Below are 18,440 nucleotides of genomic sequence, written 5' to 3' on the forward strand. Positions count from 1 at the left end.
GAGTCAATTGCCGAAAGTCAGAGTTTTGATGAAATTGTGACCCCCGGGCTTAGGGATTTTTTCAAAAAAATATTTTTCTGCCGGTTAAGTTGTCGAGGGCTGATTTCTTTTCCTGTGATAAAAAGCCTTCTCTTTTGACCGCCAAACCTTTCAGGGGAGCATTTGCAACCGTTTGGCACCAGTATTGAGTCAATTGCTGAAAGTCAGAGTTTTGGTGACATTGTGACCCCGGGGCTTAGGGATTTTTTCAAAAAAATATTTTTCTGCCGGTTAAGTTGTCGAGGGCTGATTTCTTTTCCTGTGATAAAAAGCCTTCTCTTTCGACCGCAAAACTTTCAGGGGACCATTTGCAACCGTTTGGCACCATTTCTGAGTCAATTGCCGAAAGTCAGATTTTTGATGAAATTGTGACCCCGGGGCTTAGGGATTTTTTCAAAAATATCTTTGTCTGCCAAATAAGTTGTTGAGGGCTGATTTCTTTTCCTGTGATAAAAAACCTCCTGTTTCGACCGCCAAACCTTTCAGGGGAGCATTTAAAACCATTTGGCACCATTTCTGAGTCAATTGCCGAAAGTCAGAGATTTGATGAAATTGTGACCCCGGGGTTTAGGGATTTTTTCAAAAATATCTTTTTCTGCCGAATAAGTTGTCGAGGGCAGATTTCTTTTCCTGTGATAAAAAACATCCTGTTTGGACCGCCAAACTTTTCAGGGGAGCATTTAAAACCCTTTGGCACCATTTCTGAGACAATTGCCGAAAGTCAGAGATTTGATGAAATTGTGATCCCGGGGCTTAGGGATTTTTTCAAAAATATCTTTTTCTGCCAGTTAAGTTGTCAAGGGCTGATTTCTTATCTTGTGATAAAAAGCCTTCTCTTTCGACCACCAAACCTTTCAGAGGAGCATTTGCAACCGTTTAGCACCATTTTTGAATCAATTGCCGAAAGTCATATATTTGATGAAATAGGGATTTTTTCAAAAAAATATTTCTCTGCCGGTTAAGTTGTCGTTGGCTGATTTCTTTTCCTGTGATAAAAAGCCTTCTCTTTCGACCGCCAAACCTTTCAGGGGAGCATTTGCAACCGTTCGGCACCAGTTTTGAGTCAATTGCTTAGGGATTTTTTCAAAAAAATATTTTTCTGCCGGATAAGTTGTCTAGGGCTCATTTCTTTTCCTGTGATAAAAAACCTCCTGTTTCGACTGCCAAACCTTTCAGGGGAGCATTTAAAACCATTTGGTACCATTTCTGAGTCAATTGCCGAAAGTCAGATTTTTGATGATATTGTGACCCTGGGGCTTAGGGATTTTTTCAAAAATATCTTTTTCTGCCGGTTAAGTTGTCGAGGGCTGATTTCTTTTCCTATGATAAAAAACTTTCTCTTTCGACAGCCAAAACTTTCAGGGGAGCATTTGCAACCGTTTGGCACCAGTATTGAGTCAATTGCCGAAAGTCAGAGTTTTGATGAAATTGTGACCCCGGGGCTTAGGGATTTTTTCAAAAAAATATTTTTCTGCCGGTTAAGTTGTCGAGGGCTGATTTCTTTTCCTGTGATAAAAAGCCTTCTCTTTCCACCGCCAAACCTTTCAGAGGAGCAATTGCAATCGTTTGGCACCATTTTTGAATCAATTACCGAAAGTCAGATTTTTGATGAAATTGTGACCCCAGGGCTTAGGGATTTTTTCAAAAAAAATATTTCTCTGCCGGTTTAGTTGTTGACTGATTTCTTTTCCTGTGATAAAAATCTTTCTCTTTCGACCGCCAAACCTTTCAGGGGAGCATTTGCAACCGTTTAGCACCATTTTTGAATCAATTGCCGAAAGTCATATTTTTGATGAAATAGGGATTTTTTCAAAAAAATATTTCTCTGCCGGTTAAGTTGTCGTTGGCTGATTTCTTTTCCTGTGATAAAAAGCCTTCTCTTTCGACCGCCAAACCTTTCAGGGGAGCATTTGCAACCGTTCGGCACCAGTTTGGAGTCAATTGCTTAGGGATTTTTTCAAAAAAATATTTCTCTGCCGGTTAAGTTGTCGAGGGCTGATTTCTTTTCCTGTGATAAAAAGCCTTCTCTTTCGACCGCCAAAACTTTCAGGGGAGCATTAGCAACCGTTTGGCACCAGTATTGAGTCAATTGCCGAAATTCAGAGTTTTGATGAAATTGTGACCCCGGGGCTTAGGGATTTTTTCAAAAAATATTTTTTTGCCGGTTAAGTTGTCGAGGGCTCATTACTTTTCCTGTGATAAAAAACCTCCTGTTTCGACCGCCAAACATTTCAGGGGAGCATTTAAAACCGTTTGGCACCATTTCTGAGTCAATTGCCGAAAGTCAGAGTTTTGATGAAATTGTGACACCGGGGCTTAGGGATTTTTTCAAAAAAATATTTTTCTGCCGGTTAAGTTGTCGAGGGCTGATTTCTTTTCCTGTGATAAAAAGCCTTGTCTTTCGACCGCAAAACTTTCAGGGGACCATTTGCAACCGTTTGGCACCATTTCTGAGTCAATTGCCGAAAGTCAGATTTTTGATGAAATTGTGACCCCGGGGCTTAGGGATTTTTTCAAAAAAATATTTTTTTGCCGGTTAAGTTGTCGAAGGCTGATTTCTTTTCCTGTGATAAAAAACCTCCTGTTTCGACCGCCAAACCTTTCAGGGGAGCATTTAAAACTGTTTGGCACCATTTCTGAGACAATTGCCGAAAGTCAGAGATTTGATGAAATTGTGATCCCGGGGCTTAGGGATTTTTTCAAAAATATCTTTTTCTGCCGGTTAAGTTGTCAAGGGCTGATTTCTTACCCTGTTATAAAAAGCCTTCTCTTTCGACCGCCAAACCTTTCAGAGGAGCATTTGCAACCGTTTAGCACCATTTTTGAATCAATTGCCGAAAGTCATATTTTTGATGAAATAGGGATTTTTTCAAAAAAATATTTCTCTGCCGGTTAAGTTGTCGTTGGCTGATTTCTTTTCCTGTGATAAAAAGCCTTCTCTTTCGACCGCCAAACCTTTCAGGGGAGCATTTGCAACCGTTCGGCACCAGTTTTGAGTCAATTGCTTAGGGATTTTTTCAAAAAAATATTTTTCTGCCGGATAAGTTGTCTAGGGCTCATTTCTTTTCCTGTGATAAAAAACCTCCTGTTTCGACCGCAAAACCTTTCAGGGGAGCATTTAAAACCATTTGGTACCATTTCTGAGTCAATTGCCGAAAGTCAGATTTTTGATGATATTGTGACCCTGGGGCTTAGGGATTTTTTCAAAAAAATATTTTTCTGCCGGTTAAGTTGTCGAGGGCTGATTTCTTTTCCTGTGATAAAAAGCCTTCTCTTTCGACCGCCAAACCTTTCAGGGGAGCATTTGCAACCGTTTGGCACCAGTTTTGAGTCAATTGCCGAAAGTCACACTTTTCATGAAATTGTGATCCGGAGCTTAGGGATTTTTTTAAAAAAATATTTTTCTGCCGGTTAAGTTGTCGAGGGCTGATTTTTTATCCTGTTATAAAAATGCTTCTCTTTCCACCGCCAAACCTTTCAGAGGAGCATTTGCAATCGTTTGGCACCATTTTTGAATCAATTACCGAAAGTCAGATTTTTGATGAAATTGTGACCCCAGGGCTTAGGGATTTTTTCAAAAAAAATATTTCTCTGCCGGTTTAGTTGTTGACTGATTTCTTTTCCTGTGATAAAAAGCCTTCTCTTTCGACCGCCAAACCTTTCAGCGGAGCATTAGCAACCGTTTGGCACCATTTTTGAGTCAATTGCCGAAAGTCAGAGTTTTGATGAAATTGTGAACCCGGGGCTTAGAGATTTTTTCAAAAAAATATTTTTCTGCCGGATAAGTTGTCGAGGGCTGATTTCTTTTCCTGTGATAAAAATCCTTCTCTTTCGATCGCCAAAACTTTCAGGGGAGCATTTGCAACCGTTTGGCACCAGTATTGAGTCAATTGCCGAAATTCAGAGTTTTGATGAAATTGTGACCCCGGGGCTTAGGGATTTTTTCAAAAAAATATTTTTTTGCCGGTTAAGTTGTCGAGGGCTCATTACTTTTCCTGTGATAAAAAACCTCCTTTTTCGACCGCGAAACCTTTCAGGGGAGCATTTAAAACCGTTTGGCACCATTTCTGAGTCAATTGCCGAAAGTCATATTTTTCATGATATTGTGACCCTGGGGCTTAGGGATTTTATCAAAAATATCTTTTTCTGCCGGTTAGGTTGACGAGGGCTGATTTCTTTTCCTGTGATAAAAAACTTTCTCTTTCGACAGCCAAAACTTTCTGGGGAGCATTTGCAACCGTTTGGCACCAGTATTGAGTCAATTGCCGAAAGTCAGAGTTTTGATGAAATTGTGACACCGGGGCTTAGGGATTTTTTCAAAAAAATATTTTTCTGCCGGTTAAGTTGTCGAGGGCTGATTTCTTTTCCTGTGATAAAAAGCCTTCTCTTTCGACCGCCAAACTTTTCAGGGGATCTTTAACAACCGTTTGGCACCAGTTTTGAGTCAATTGCTGAAAGTCAGAGTTTTGATGAAATTGTGACCCTGGGGCTTAGGGATTTTTTCAAGAAAATATCTTTTTCTGCCGAATAAGTTGTCGAGGGCTGATTTCTTTTCCTGTGATAAAAAACCTCATGTTTTGACCGCCAAACCTTTCAGGGGAGCATTTGCAACAGTTTGGCACCAGTTTTGAGTCAATTGCCAAAAGTCAGAGCTTAGGGATTTTTTCAAAAAAATATTTTTCTGCCGGTAAAGTTGTCGAAGGCTGATTTCTTTTCCTGTGATAAAAAGCCTTCTCTTTCGACCGCCAAACCTTTCAGGGGAGCATTTGCAAGCGTTTGGCATCATTTCTGAGTCAATTGCCGAAAGTCAGAGTTTTGATGAAATTGTGACCCCGTGGCTTAGGGATTTTTTCAAAAAACTATTTCTCTGCCGGTTAAGTTGTCGAGGGCTGATTTCTTTTCCTGTGATAAAAAGCCTTCTCTTTCGCCTGCCAAACTTTTCAGGGGATCTTTAACAACCGTTTGGCACCACTTTTGAATCAATTGCCGAAAGTCAGAGTTTTGATGAAATTGTGACCCTGGGGCTTAGGGATTTTTTCAAGAAAATCTTTTCCTGCCGGTTAAGTTGTCGAGGGCTGATTTCTTTTCCTGTGATAAAAAGCCTTCTCTTTCGACCGCCAAACATTTCAGGGGAGCATTTGCAACCGTTTGGCACCATTTTTAAGTCAATTGCCGAAAGACAGAGATTTGATGAAATTCTGACCCCGGGGCTTAGGGATTTTTTCAAAAAAATATTTCTGTGACGGTTAAGTTGTCGAGGGCTGATTTCTTTTCCTGTGATAAAAAACCTCATGTTTTGACCGCCAAACCTTTCAGGGGAGCATTTGCAACAGTTTGGCACCAGTTTTGAGTGAATTGCCAAAAGTCAGAGGTTAGGGATTTTTTCAAAAAAATATTTTTCTGCCGGTTAAGTTGTCGAAGGCTGATTTCTTTTCCTGTGATAAAAAGCCTTCTCTTTCGACCGCCAAACCTTTCAGGGGAGCATTTGCAACCGTTTGGCACCAGTTTTGAGTCAATTGCCGAAAGTCACACTTTTCATGAAATTGTGACCCGGAGCTTAGGGATTTTTTTTAAAAAATATTTTTCTGCCGGTTAAGTTGTCGAGGGCTGATTTTTTATCCTGTTATAAAAATGCTTCTCTTTCCACCGCCAAACCTTTCAGAGGAGCAATTGCAATCGTTTGGCACCATTTTTGAATCAATTACCGAAAGTCAGATTTTTGATGAAATTGTGGCCCCAGGGCTTAGGGATTTTTTCAAAAAAAATATTTCTCTGCCGGTTTAGTTGTTGACTGATTTCTTTTCCTGTGATAAAAATCTTTCTCTTTCGACCGCCAAACCTTTCAGGGGAGCATTTGCAACCGTTTAGCACCATTTTTGAATCAATTGCCGAAAGTCATATTTTTGATGAAATAGGGATTTTTTCAAAAAAATATTTCTCTGCCGGTTAAGTTGTCGTTGGCTGATTTCTTTTCCTGTGATAAAAAGCCTTCTCTTTCGACCGCCAAACCTTTCAGGGGAGCATTTGCAACCGTTCGGCACCAGTTTTGAGTCAATTGCTTAGGGATTTTTTCAAAAAAATATTTTTCTGCCGGTTAAGTTGTCGAAGGCTGATTTCTTTTCCTGTGATAAAAAACCTTCTCTTTCGACCGCCAAAACTTTCAGGGGAGCATTAGCAACCGTTTGGCACCAGTATTGAGTCAATTGCCGAAAGTCAGAGTTTTGATGAAATTGTGACCCCGGGGCTTAGGGATTTTTTCAAAAAAATATTTTTTTGCCGGTTAAGTTGTCGAGGGCTCATTACTTTTCCTGTGATAAAAAACCTCCTGTTTCGACCGCCAAACCTTTCAGGGGAGCATTTAAAACCGTTTGGCACCATTTCTGAGTCAATTGCCGAAAGTCAGAGTTTTGATGAAATTGTGACACCGGGGCTTAGGGATTTTTTCAAAAAAATATTTTTCTGCCGGTTAAGTTGTCGAGGGCTGATTTCTTTTCCTGTGATAAAAAGCCTTCTCTTTCGACCGCAAAACTTTCAGGGGACCATTTGCAACCGTTTGGCACCATTTCTGAGTCAATTGCCGAAAGTCAGATTTTTGATGAAATTGTGACCCCGGGGCTTAGGGATTTTTTCAAAAAAATATTTTTTTGCCGGTTAAGTTGTCGAAGGCTGATTTCTTTTCCTGTGATAAAAAACCTCCTGTTTCGACCGCCAAACCTTTCAGGGGAGCATTTAAAACCGTTTGGCACCATTTCTGAGACAATTGCCGAAAGTCAGAGATTTGATGAAATTGTGATCCCGGGGCTTAGGGATTTTTTCAAAAATATCTTTTTCTGCCGGTTAAGTTGTCAAGGGCTGATTTCTTACCCTGTTATAAAAAGCCTTCTCTTTCGACCGCCAAACCTTTCAGAGGAGCATTTGCAACCGTTTAGCACCATTTTTGAATCAATTGCCGAAAGTCATATTTTTGATGAAATAGGGATTTTTTCAAAAAAATATTTCTCTGCCGGTTAAGTTGTCGTTGGCTGATTTCTTTTCCTGTGATAAAAAGCCTTCTCTTTCGACCGCCAAACCTTTCAGGGGAGCATTTGCAACCGTTTGGCACCAGTTTTGAGTCAATTGCCGAAAGTCACACTTTTCATGAAATTGTGACCCGGAGCTTAGGGATTTTTTTAAAAAAATATTTTTCTGCCGGTTAAGTTGTCGAGGGCTGATTTCTTTTCCTGTTATAAAAATGCTTCTCTTTCCACCGCCAAACCTTTCAGAGGAGCATTTGCAATCGTTTGGCACCATTTTTGAATCAATTACCGAAAGTCAGATTTTTGATGTAATTGTGACCCCAGGGCTTAGGGATTTTTTCAAAAAAAATATTTCTCTGCCGGTTTAGTTGTTGACTGATTTCTTTTCCTGTGATAAAAAGCCTTCTCTTTCGACCGCCAAACCTTTCAGCGGAGCATTAGCAACCGTTTGGCACCATTTTTGAGTCAATTGCCGAAAGTCAGAGTTTTGATGAAATTGTGACCCCGGGGCTTAGAGATTTTTTCAAAAAAATATTTTTCTGCCGGATAAGTTGTCGAGGGCTGATTTCTTTTCCTGTGATAAAAATCCTTCTCTTTCGACCGCCAAACCTTTCAGGGGAGCATTAGCAACCGTTCGGAACCAGTTTTGAGTCAATTGCTTAGGGATTTTTTCAAAAAAATATTTTTCTGCCAGTTAAGTTGTCAAAGGCTGATTTCTTTTCCTGTGATAAAAAACCTTCTCTTTCGACCGCCAAAACTTTCAGGGGAGCATTTGCAACCGTTTGGCACCAGTATTGAGTCAATTGCCGAAATTCAGAGTTTTGATGAAATTGTGACCCCGGGGCTTAGGGATTTTTTCAAAAAAATATTTTTTTGCCGGTTAAGTTGTCGAGGGCTCATTACTTTTCCTGTGATAAAAAACCTCCTGTTTCGACCGCGAAACCTTTCAGGGGAGCATTTAAAACCGTTTGGCACCATTTCTGAGTCAATTGCCGAAAGTCATATTTTTCATGATATTGTGACCCTGGGGCTTAGGGATTTTTTCAAAAATATCTTTTTCTGCCGGTTAGGTTGACGAGGGCTGATTTCTTTTCCTGTGATAAAAAACTTTCTCTTTCGACAGCCAAAACTTTCTGGGGAGCATTTGCAACCGTTTGGCACCATTTCTGAATCAATTGCCGAACGTCAGATTTTTGATGAAATTGTGACACCGGGGCTTAGGGATTTTTTCAAAAATATCTTTTTCTGCCGAACAAGTTTTTGAGGGCTGATTTCTTTTCCTGTGATAAAAAACCTCATGTTTTGACCGCCAAACCTTTCAGGGGAGCATTTGCAACAGTTTGGCACCAGTTTTGAGTCAATTGCCAAAAGTCAGAGCTTAGGGATTTTTTCAAAAAAATATTTTTCTGCCGGTAAAGTTGTCGAAGGCTGATTTCTTTTCCTGTGATAAAAAGCCTTCTCTTTCGACCGCCAAACCTTTCAGGGGAGCATTTGCAAGCGTTTGGCATCATTTCTGAGTCAATTGCCGAAAGTCAGAGTTTTGATGAAATTGTGACCCCGTGGCTTAGGGATTTTTTCAAAAAAATATTTCTCTGCCGGTTAAGTTGTCGAGGGCTGATTTCTTTTCCTGTGATAAAAAGCCTTCTCTTTCGACCGCCAAACATTTCAGGGGAGCATTTGCAACCGTTTGGCACCATTTCTAAGTCAATTGCCGAAAGTCAGAGATTTGATGAAATTCTGACCCCGGGGCTTAGGGATTTTTTCAAAAATATATTTCTGTGACGGTTAAGTTGTCGAGGGCTGATTTCTTTTCCTGTGATAAAAAACCTCATGTTTTGACCGCCAAACCTTTCAGGGGAGCATTTGCAACAGTTTGGCACCAGTTTTGAGTGAATTGCCAAAAGTCAGAGCTTAGGGATTTTTTCAAAAAAATATTTTTCTGCCGGTTAAGTTGTCGAAGGCTGATTTCTTTTCCTGTGATAAAAAGCCTTCTCTTTCGACCGCCAAACATTTCAGGGGAGCATTTGCAACCGTTTGGCACCATTTCTGAGTCAATTGCCGAAAGTCAGAGTTTTGATGAAATTGTGACCCCGGGGCTTAGGGATTTTTTCAAAAAACTATTTCTCTGCCGATTAAGTTGTCGAGGGCTGATTTCTTTTCCTGTGATAAAAAACCTCATGTTTTGACCGCCAAACCTTTCAGGGGAGCATTTGCAACAGTTTGGCACCAGTTTTGAGTGAATTGCCAAAAGTCAGAGCTTAGGGATTTTTTCCAAAAAATATTTTTCTGCCGGTTAAGTTGTCGAGGGCTGATTTCTTTTCCTGTGATAAAAAGCCTTCTCTTTCGACCGCCAAACCTTTCAGGGGAGCATTTGCAACCGTTTGGCACCAGTTTTGAGTCAATTGCCGAAAGTCACACTTTTCATGAAATTGTGACCCGGAGCTTAGGGATTTTTTAAAAAAAATATTTTTCTGCCGGTTAAGTTGTCGAGGGCTGATTTTTTATCCTGTTATAAAAATGCTTCTCTTTCCACCGCCAAACCTTTCAGAGGAGCATTTGCAATCGTTTGGCACCATTTTTGAATCAATTACCGAAAGTCAGATTTTTGATGAAATTGTGACCCCAGGGCTTAGGGATTTTTTCAAAAAAAATATTTCTCTGCCGGTTTAGTTGTTGACTGATTTCTTTTCCTGTGATAAAAATCCTTCTCTTTCGACCGCCAAACCTTTCAGGGGAGCATTAGCAACCGTTCGGAACCAGTTTTGAGTCAATTGCTTAGGGATTTTTTCAAAAAAATATTTTTCTGCCGGTTAAGTTGTCAAAGGCTGATTTCTTTTCCTGTGATAAAAAACCTTCTCTTTCGACCGCCAAAACTTTCAGGGGAGCATTTGCAACCGTTTGGCACCAGTATTGAGTCAATTGCCGAAATTCAGAGTTTTGATGAAATTGTGACCCCGGGGCTTAGGGATTTTTTCAAAAAAATATTTTTTTGCCGGTTAAGTTGTCGAGGGCTCATTACTTTTCCTGTGATAAAAAACCTCCTTTTTCGACCGCGAAACCTTTCAGGGGAGCATTTAAAACCGTTTGGCACGATTTCTGAGTCAATTGCCGAAAGTCATATTTTTCATGATATTGTGACCCTGGGGCTTAGGGATTTTTTCAAAAATATCTTTTTCTGCCGGTTAGGTTGACGAGGGCTGATTTCTTTTCCTGTGATAAAAAACTTTCTCTTTCGACAGCCAAAACTTTCTGGGGAGCATTTGCAACCGTTTGGCACCATTTCTGAATCAATTGCCGAACGTCAGATTTTTGATGAAATTGTGACACCGGGGCTTAGGGATTTTTTCAAAAATATCTTTTTCTGCCGAACAAGTTTTTGAGGGCTGATTTCTTTTCCTGTGATAAAAAACCTCATGTTTTGACCGCCAAACCTTTCAGGGGAGCATTTGCAACAGTTTGGCACCAGTTTTGAGTCAATTGCCAAAAGTCAGAGCTTAGGGATTTTTTCAAAAAAATATTTTTCTGCCGGTAAAGTTGTCGAAGGCTGATTTCTTTTCCTGTGATAAAAAGCCTTCTCTTTCGACCGCCAAACCTTTCAGGGGAGCATTTGCAAGCGTTTGGCATCATTTCTGAGTCAATTGCCGAAAGTCAGAGTTTTGATGAAATTGTGACCCCGTGGCTTAGGGATTTTTTCAAAAAACTATTTCTCTGCCGGTTAAGTTGTCGAGGGCTGATTTCTTTTCCTGTGATAAAAAGCCTTCTCTTTCGACCGCCAAACATTTCAGGGGAGCATTTGCAACCGTTTGGCACCATTTCTAAGTCAATTGCCGAAAGTCAGAGATTTGATGAAATTGTGACCCTGGGGCTTAGGGATTTTTTTCAAGAAAATCTTTTCCTGCCGGTTAAGTTGTCGAGGGCTGATTTCTTTTCCTGTGATAAAAAGCCTTCTCTTTCGACCGCCAAACATTTCAGGGGAGCATTTGCAACCGTTTGGCACCATTTCTAAGTCAATTGCCGAAAGTCAGAGATTTGATGAAATTCTGACCCCGGGGCTTAGGGATTTTTTCAAAAAAATATTTCTGTGACGGTTAAGTTGTCGAGGGCTGATTTCTTTTCCTGTGATAAAAAACCTCATGTTTTGACCGCCAAACCTTTCAGGGGAGCATTTGCAACAGTTTGGCACCAGTTTTGAGTGAATTGCCAAAAGTCAGAGCTTAGGGATTTTTTCCAAAAAATATTTTTCTGCCGGTTAAGTTGTCGAAGGCTGATTTCTTTTCCTGTGATAAAAAGCCTTCTCTTTCGACCGCCAAACCTTTCAGGGGAGCATTTGCAACCGTTTGGCACCATTTCTGAATGAATTGCCGAAAGTCAGAGTTTTGATGAAATTGTGACCCCGGGGCTTAGGGATTTTTTCAAAAAAAATATTTCTCTGACGGTTAAGTTGTCGAGGGCTGATTTCTTTTCCTGTGATAAAAAGCCTTCTCTTTCGACCGCCAAACCTTTCAGGGGAGCATTTGCAACCGTTTGGCACCATTTCTGAGTCAATTGCCGAAAGTCAGAGTTTTGATGAAATTGTGACCCCGGGGCTTAGGGATTTTTTCAAAAAAATATGTTTCTGCCGGTTAAGTTGTCGAAGGCTGATTTCTTTTCCTGTGATAAAAAGCCTTCTCTTTCGACCGCCAAACATTTCAGGGGAGCATTTGCAACCGTTTGGCACCATTTCTAAGTCAATTGCCGAAAGTCAGAGATTTGATGAAATTGTGACCCCGGGGCTTAGGGATTTTTTCAAAAAAATATTTCTGTGACGGTTAAGTTGTCGAGGGCTGATTTCTTTTCCTGTGATAAAAAACGTCACGTTTTGACCGCCAAACCTTTCAGGGGAGCATTTGCAACAGTTTGGCACCAGTTTTGAGTGAATTGCCAAAAGTCAGAGCTTAGGGATTTTTTCAAAAAAATATTTTTCTGCCGGTTAAGTTGTCGAAGGCTGATTTCTTTTCCTGTGATAAAAAGCCTTCTCTTTCGACCGCCAAACATTTCAGGGGAGCATTTGCAACCGTTTGGCACCATTTCTGAGTCAATTGCCGAAAGTCAGAGTTTTGATGAAATTGTGACCCCGGGGCTTAGGGATTTTTTCAAAAAACAATTTCTCTGCCGATTAAGTTGTCGAGGGCTGATTTCTTTTCCTGTGATAAAAAGCCTTCTCTTTCGACCGCCAAACCTTTCAGGGGAGCATTTGCAACCGTTTGGCACCATTTCTGAGTCAATTGCCGAAAGTCAGAGTTTTGATGAAATTGTGACCCCGGGGCTTAGGGATTTTTTCAAAAAACTATTTTTCTGCTGGTTAAGTTGTCGAAGGCTGATTTCTTTTCCTGTGATAAAAAGCCTTCTCTTTCGACCGCCAAACCTTTCAGGGGAGCATTTGCAACCGATTGGCACCATCTCTGAGTCAATTGCCGAAAGTCAGAGTTTTGATGAAATTGTGACCCCGGGGCTTAGGGATTTTTTCAAAAAACTATTTCTCTGCCGGTTAAGTTGTCGAGGGCTGATTTCTTTTCCTGTGATAAAAAGCCTTCTATTTCGACCACCAAACCTTTCAGGGGAGCATTTGCAACCGTTTGGCACCATTTCTGAGTCAATTGCCGAAAGTCAGAGTTTTGATGAAATTGTGACCCCGGGGCTTAGGGATTTTTTCAAAAAAATATGTTTCTGCCGGTTAAGTTGTCGAAGGCTGATTTCTTTTCCTGTGATAAAAAGCCTTCTCTTTCGACCGCCAAACCTTTCAGAGGAGCATTTGCAACCGTTTGGCACCATTTTTGAATGAATTGCCGAAAGTCAGAGATTTGCTGAAATTGTGACCCCGGGGCTTAGGGATTTTTTCAAGAAAATCTTTTCCTGCCGGTTAAGTTGTCGAGGGCTGATTTCTTTTCCTGTGATAAAAAGCCTTCTCTTTCGACCGCCAAACATTTCAGGGGAGCATTTGCAACCGTTTGGCACCATTTCTAAGTCAATTGCCGAAAGTCAGAGATTTGATGAAATTCTGACCCCGGGGCTTAGGGATTTTTTCAAAAAAAATTTCTCTGACGGTTAAGTTGTCGAGGGCTGATTTCTTTTCCTGTGATAAAAAACCCCATGTTTTGACCGCCAAACCTTTCAGGGGAGCATTTGCAACAGTTTGGCACCAGTTTTGAGTCAATTGCCAAAAGTCAGAGCTTAGGGATTTTTTCAAAAAAATATTTTTCTGCCGGTTAAGTTGTCGAAGGCTGATTTCTTTTCCTGTGATAAAAAGCCTTCTCTTTCGACCGCCAAACCTTTCAGGGGAGCATTTGCAACCGTTTGGCACCATTTCTGAGTCAATTGCCGAAAGTCAGAGTTTTGATGAAATTGTGACCCCGGGGCTTAGGGATTTTTTCAAAAAAATATTTTTCTGCCGGTTAAGTTGTCGAAGGCTGATTTCTTTTCCTGTGATAAACAACCTCCTGTTTCGAACGCCAAAACTTTCAGGGGAGCATTTACAACCGTTTGGCACCATTTCTAAGTCAATTGCCGAAAGTCAGAGTTTTGATGAAATTGTGACCCCGGGGCTTAGGGATTTTTTCAAAAAAATATTTTTCTGCCGGTTAAGTTGTCGAAGGCTGATTTCTTTTCCTGTGATAAAAAGCCTTCTCTTTCGACCGCCAAACCTTTCAGAGGAGAATTTGCAACCGTTTGGCACCATTTTTGAATGAATTGCCGAAAGTCAGAGTTTTGATGAAATTGTGACCCCGGGGCTTTGGGATTTTTTCAAAAGACTATTTCTCTGCTGGTTAAGTTGTCGAGGGCTGATTTCTTTTCCTGTGATAAAAAGCCTTCTCTTTCGACCGCCAAACCTTTCAGGGGAGCATTTGCAACCGTTTGGCACCATTTTTGAATCAATTGCCAAGAGTCAGAGATTTGATGAAATTGTGACCCCGGGGCTTAGGGATTTTTTCAAAAAAATATTTTTCTGCCGGTTAAGTTGTCGAGGGCTGATTTCTTTTCCTGTGATAAAAAGCCTTCTCTTTCGACCGCAAAACTTTCAGGGGAGCATTTGCAACCATTTGGCACCAGTTTTGAATCAATTGCTGAAAGTCAGAGTTTTGATGAAATTGTGACCCCGGGGCTTAGGGATTTTTTCAAAAAAATATTTTTCTGCCAGGTTAAGTTGTCGAAGGCTGATTTCTTTTCCTGTGATAAAAAGCCTTCTCTTTCGACCGCCAAACCTTTCAGGGGAGCATTTGCAACCGTTTGGCACCATTTTTGAATCAATTGCCGAAAGTCAGAGATTTGATGAAATTGTGACCCCGGGGCTTAGGGATTTTTTCGAAAATATCTTTTTCTGCCAAATAAGTTGTCGAGGGCTGATGTCTTTTCCTGTGATAAAAAGCCTTCTCTTTCGACCACCAAACCTTTCAGGGGAGCATTTGCAACCGTTTGGCACCATTTCTGAGTCAATTGCCGAAAGTCAGAGTTTTGATGAAATTGTGACCCCGGGGCTTAGGGATTTTTTCAAAAAAATATTTTTCTGCCGGTTAAGTTGTCGAAGGCTGATTTCTTTTCCTGTGATAAAAAGCCTTCTCTTTCGACCGCCAAACCTTTCAGGGGAGCATTTGCAACAGTTATGCCACCAGTTTTGAGTCAATTGCCCAAAGTCAGAGTTTTGATGAAATTGTGACCCCGGGGCTTAGGGATTTTTTCAAAAGACTATTTCTCTGCCGGTTAATTTGTTGAGGGCTGATTTCTTTTCCTGTGATAAAAAGCCTTCTCTTTCGACCGCCAAACCTTTCAGGGGAGCATTTGCAACCGTTTGGCACCATTTTTGAATCAATTGCTGTAAGTCAGAGTTTTGATGAAATTGTGACCCCGGGGCTTAGGGATTTTTTCAAAAAAATATTTTTCTGCCGGTTAAGTTGTCGAAGGCTGATTTCTTTTCCTGTGATAAAAAGCCTTCTCTTTCGACCGCCAAACCTTTCAGGGGAGCATTTGCAACCGTTTGGCACCATTTCTGAGTCAATTGCCGAAAGTCAGAGTTTTGATGAAATTGTGACCCCGGGGCTTTGGGATTTTTTCAAAAATATCTTTTTCTGCTGGTTAAGTTGTCAAGGGCTGATTTCTTTTCCTGTGATAAAAAGCCTTCTCTTTCGACCACCAAACCTTTCAGGGGAGCATTTGCAACCGTTTGGCACCATTTTTGAATCAATTGCCAAGAGTCAGAGATTTGATGAAATTGTGACCCCGGGGCTTAGGGATTTTTTCAAAAAAATATTTTTCTGCCGGTTAAGTTGTCGAAGGCTGATTTCTTTTACTGTGATAAAAAGCCTTCTCTTTCGACCGCAAAACTTTCAGGGGAGCATTTGCAACCGTTTGGCACCAGTTTTGAATCAATTGCTGAAAGTCAGAGTTTTGATGAAATTGTGACCCCGGGGCTTAGGGATTTTTTCAAAAAAATATTTTTCTGCCAGGTTAAGTTGTCGAAGGCTGATTTCTTTTCCTGTGATAAAAAGCCTTCTCTTTCGACCGCCAAACCTTTCAGGGGAGCATTTGCAACCGTTTGGCACCATTTTTGAATCAATTGCCGAAAGTCAGAGATTTGATGAAATTGTGACCCCGGGGCTTAGGGATTTTTTCGAAAATATCTTTTTCTGCCGAATAAGTTGTCGAGGGCTGATTTCTTTTCCTGTGATAAAAAGCCTTCTCTTTCGACCACCAAACCTTTCAGGGGAGCATTTGCAACCGTTTGGCACCATTTCTGAGTCAATTGCCGAAAGTCAGAGTTTTGATGAAATTGTGACCCCGGGGCTTAGGGATTTTTTCAAAAAAATATTTTTCTGCCGGTTAAGTTGTCGAAGGCTGATTTCTTTTCCTGTGATAAAAAGCCTTCTCTTTCGACCGCCAAACCTTTCAGAGGAGCATTTGCAACCGTTTGGCACCATTTTTGAATGAATTGCCGAAAGTCAGAGTTTTGATGAAATTGTGACCCCGGGGCTTAGGGATTTTTTCAAAAAAATATTTTTCTGCCGGTTAAGTTGTCGAAGGCTGATTTCTTTTCCTGTGATAAAAAGCCTTCTCTTTCGACCGCCAAACCATTCAGGGGAGCATTTGCAACCGTTTGGCACCAGTTTTGAGTCAATTGTCGAATGTCAGAGATTTGATGAAATTGTGACCCCGGGGCTTAGGGATTTTTTCAAAAAAATCTTTTCCTGCCGGTTAAGTTGTCGAGGGATGATTTCTTTTCCTGCCTTCTCTTTCGACCTCCAAACATTTCAGGGGAGCATTTGCAATCGTTTGGCACCACTTCTAAGTCAGTTGCCGAAAGTCAGAGATTTGATGAAATTCTGACCCCGGGGCTTAGGGATTTTTTCAAAAAAATATTTCTCTGACTGTTAAGTTGTCGAGGGCTGATTTCTTTTCCTGTGATAAAAAACCTCATGTTTTGACCGCCAAACCTTTCAGGGGAGCATTTGCAACAGTTATGCCACCAGTTTTGAGTCAATTGCCAAAAGTCAGAGCTTAGGGATTTTTTCAAAAAAATATTTTTCTGCCGGTTAAGTTGTCGAGGGCTGATTTCTTTTCCTGTGATAAAAAGCCTTCTCTTTCGACCGCCAAACCTTTCAGGGGAGCATTTGCAACCGTTTGGCACCATTTCTGAGTCAATTGCCGAAAGTCAGAGTTTTGATGAAATTGAGACCCCGGGGCTTAGGGATTTTTTCAAAAAAATATATCTCTGACTGTTAAGTTGTCGAGGGCTGATTTCTTTTCCTGTGATAAAAAACCTCATGTTTTGACCGCCAAACATTTCAGGGGAGCATTTGCAATAGTTATGCCACCAGTTTTGAGTCAATTGCCGAAAGTCAGAGTTTTGATGAAATTCTGACCCCGGGGCTTAGGGATTTTTTCAAAAAAAGATTTTTCTGCCGGTTAAGTTGTCGAAGGCTGACTTCTTTTCCTGTGATAAACAACCTCCTGTTTCGAACGCCAAACCTTTCAGGGGAGCATTTGCAACCGTTTGGCACCATTTCTAAGTCAATTGCCGAAAGTCAGAGTTTTGATGAAATTGTGACCCCGGGGCTTAGGGATTTTTTCAAAAAAATATTTTTCTGCCGGTTAAGTTGTCGAAGGCTGATTTCTTTTCCTGTGATAAAAAGCCTTCTCTTTCGACCGCCAAACCTTTCAGAGGAGCATTTGCAACCGTTTGGCACCATTTTTGAATGAATTGCCGAAAGTCAGAGTTTTGATGAAATTGTGACCCCGGGGCTTAGGGATTTTTTCAAAAAAATATTTTTCTGCCGGTTAAGTTGTCGAAGGCTGATTTCTTTTCCTGTGATAAAAAGCCTTCTCTTTCGACCGCCAAACCTTTCAGAGGAGCATTTGCAACCGTTTGGCACCATTTTTGAATGAATTGCCGAAAGTCAGAGTTTTGATGAAATTGTGACCCCGGGGCTTAGGGATTTTTTCAAAAAAATATTTTTCTGCCGGTTAAGTTGTCGAAGGCTGATTTCTTTTCCTGTGATAAAAAGCCTTCTCTTTCGACCGCCAAACCATTCAGGGGAGCATTTGCAACCGTTTGGCACCAGTTTTGAGTCAATTGTCGAATGTCAGAGATTTGATGAAATTGTGACCCCGGGGCTTAGGGATTTTTTCAAAAAAATCTTTTCCTGCCGGTTAAGTTGTCGAGGGATGATTTCTTTTCCTGCCTTCTCTTTCGACCTCCAAACATTTCAGGGGAGCATTTGCAATCGTTTGGCACCACTTCTAAGTCAGTTGCCGAAAGTCAGAGATTTGATGAAATTCTGACCCCGGGGCTTAGGGATTTTTTCAAAAAAATATTTCTCTGACTGTTAAGTTGTCGAGGGCTGATTTCTTTTCCTGTGATAAAAAACCTCATGTTTTGACCGCCAAACCTTTCAGGGGAGCATTTGCAACAGTTATGCCACCAGTTTTGAGTCAATTGCCAAAAGTCAGAGCTTAGGGATTTTTTCAAAAAAATATTTTTCTGCCGGTTAAGTTGTCGAAGGCTGATTTCCTTTCCTGTGATAAAAAGCCTTCTCTTTCGACCGCCAAACCTTTCAGGGGAGCATTTGCAACCGTTTGGCACCATTTCTGAGTTAATTGCCGAAAGTCAGAGTTTTGATGAAATTGTGACCCCGGGGCTTAGGGATTTTTTCAAAAAAATATTTTTCTGCCGGTTAAGTTGTCGAGGGCTGATTTCTTTTACTGTGATAAAAAGCCTTCGCTTTCGACCGCAAAACTTTCAGGGGAGCATTTGCAACCGTTTGGCACCATTTCTGAGTCAATTGCCGAAAGTCAGAGATTTGATGAAATTGTGACCCCGGGGCTTAGGGATTTTTTCGAAAATATCTTTTTCTGCCG

The sequence above is a fragment of the Podarcis cretensis genome (genome assembly GCF_951804945.1).
Source record: "Podarcis cretensis genome assembly, chromosome: 12".
Classification (NCBI taxonomy): Eukaryota; Metazoa; Chordata; class Lepidosauria; order Squamata; family Lacertidae; genus Podarcis; species Podarcis cretensis.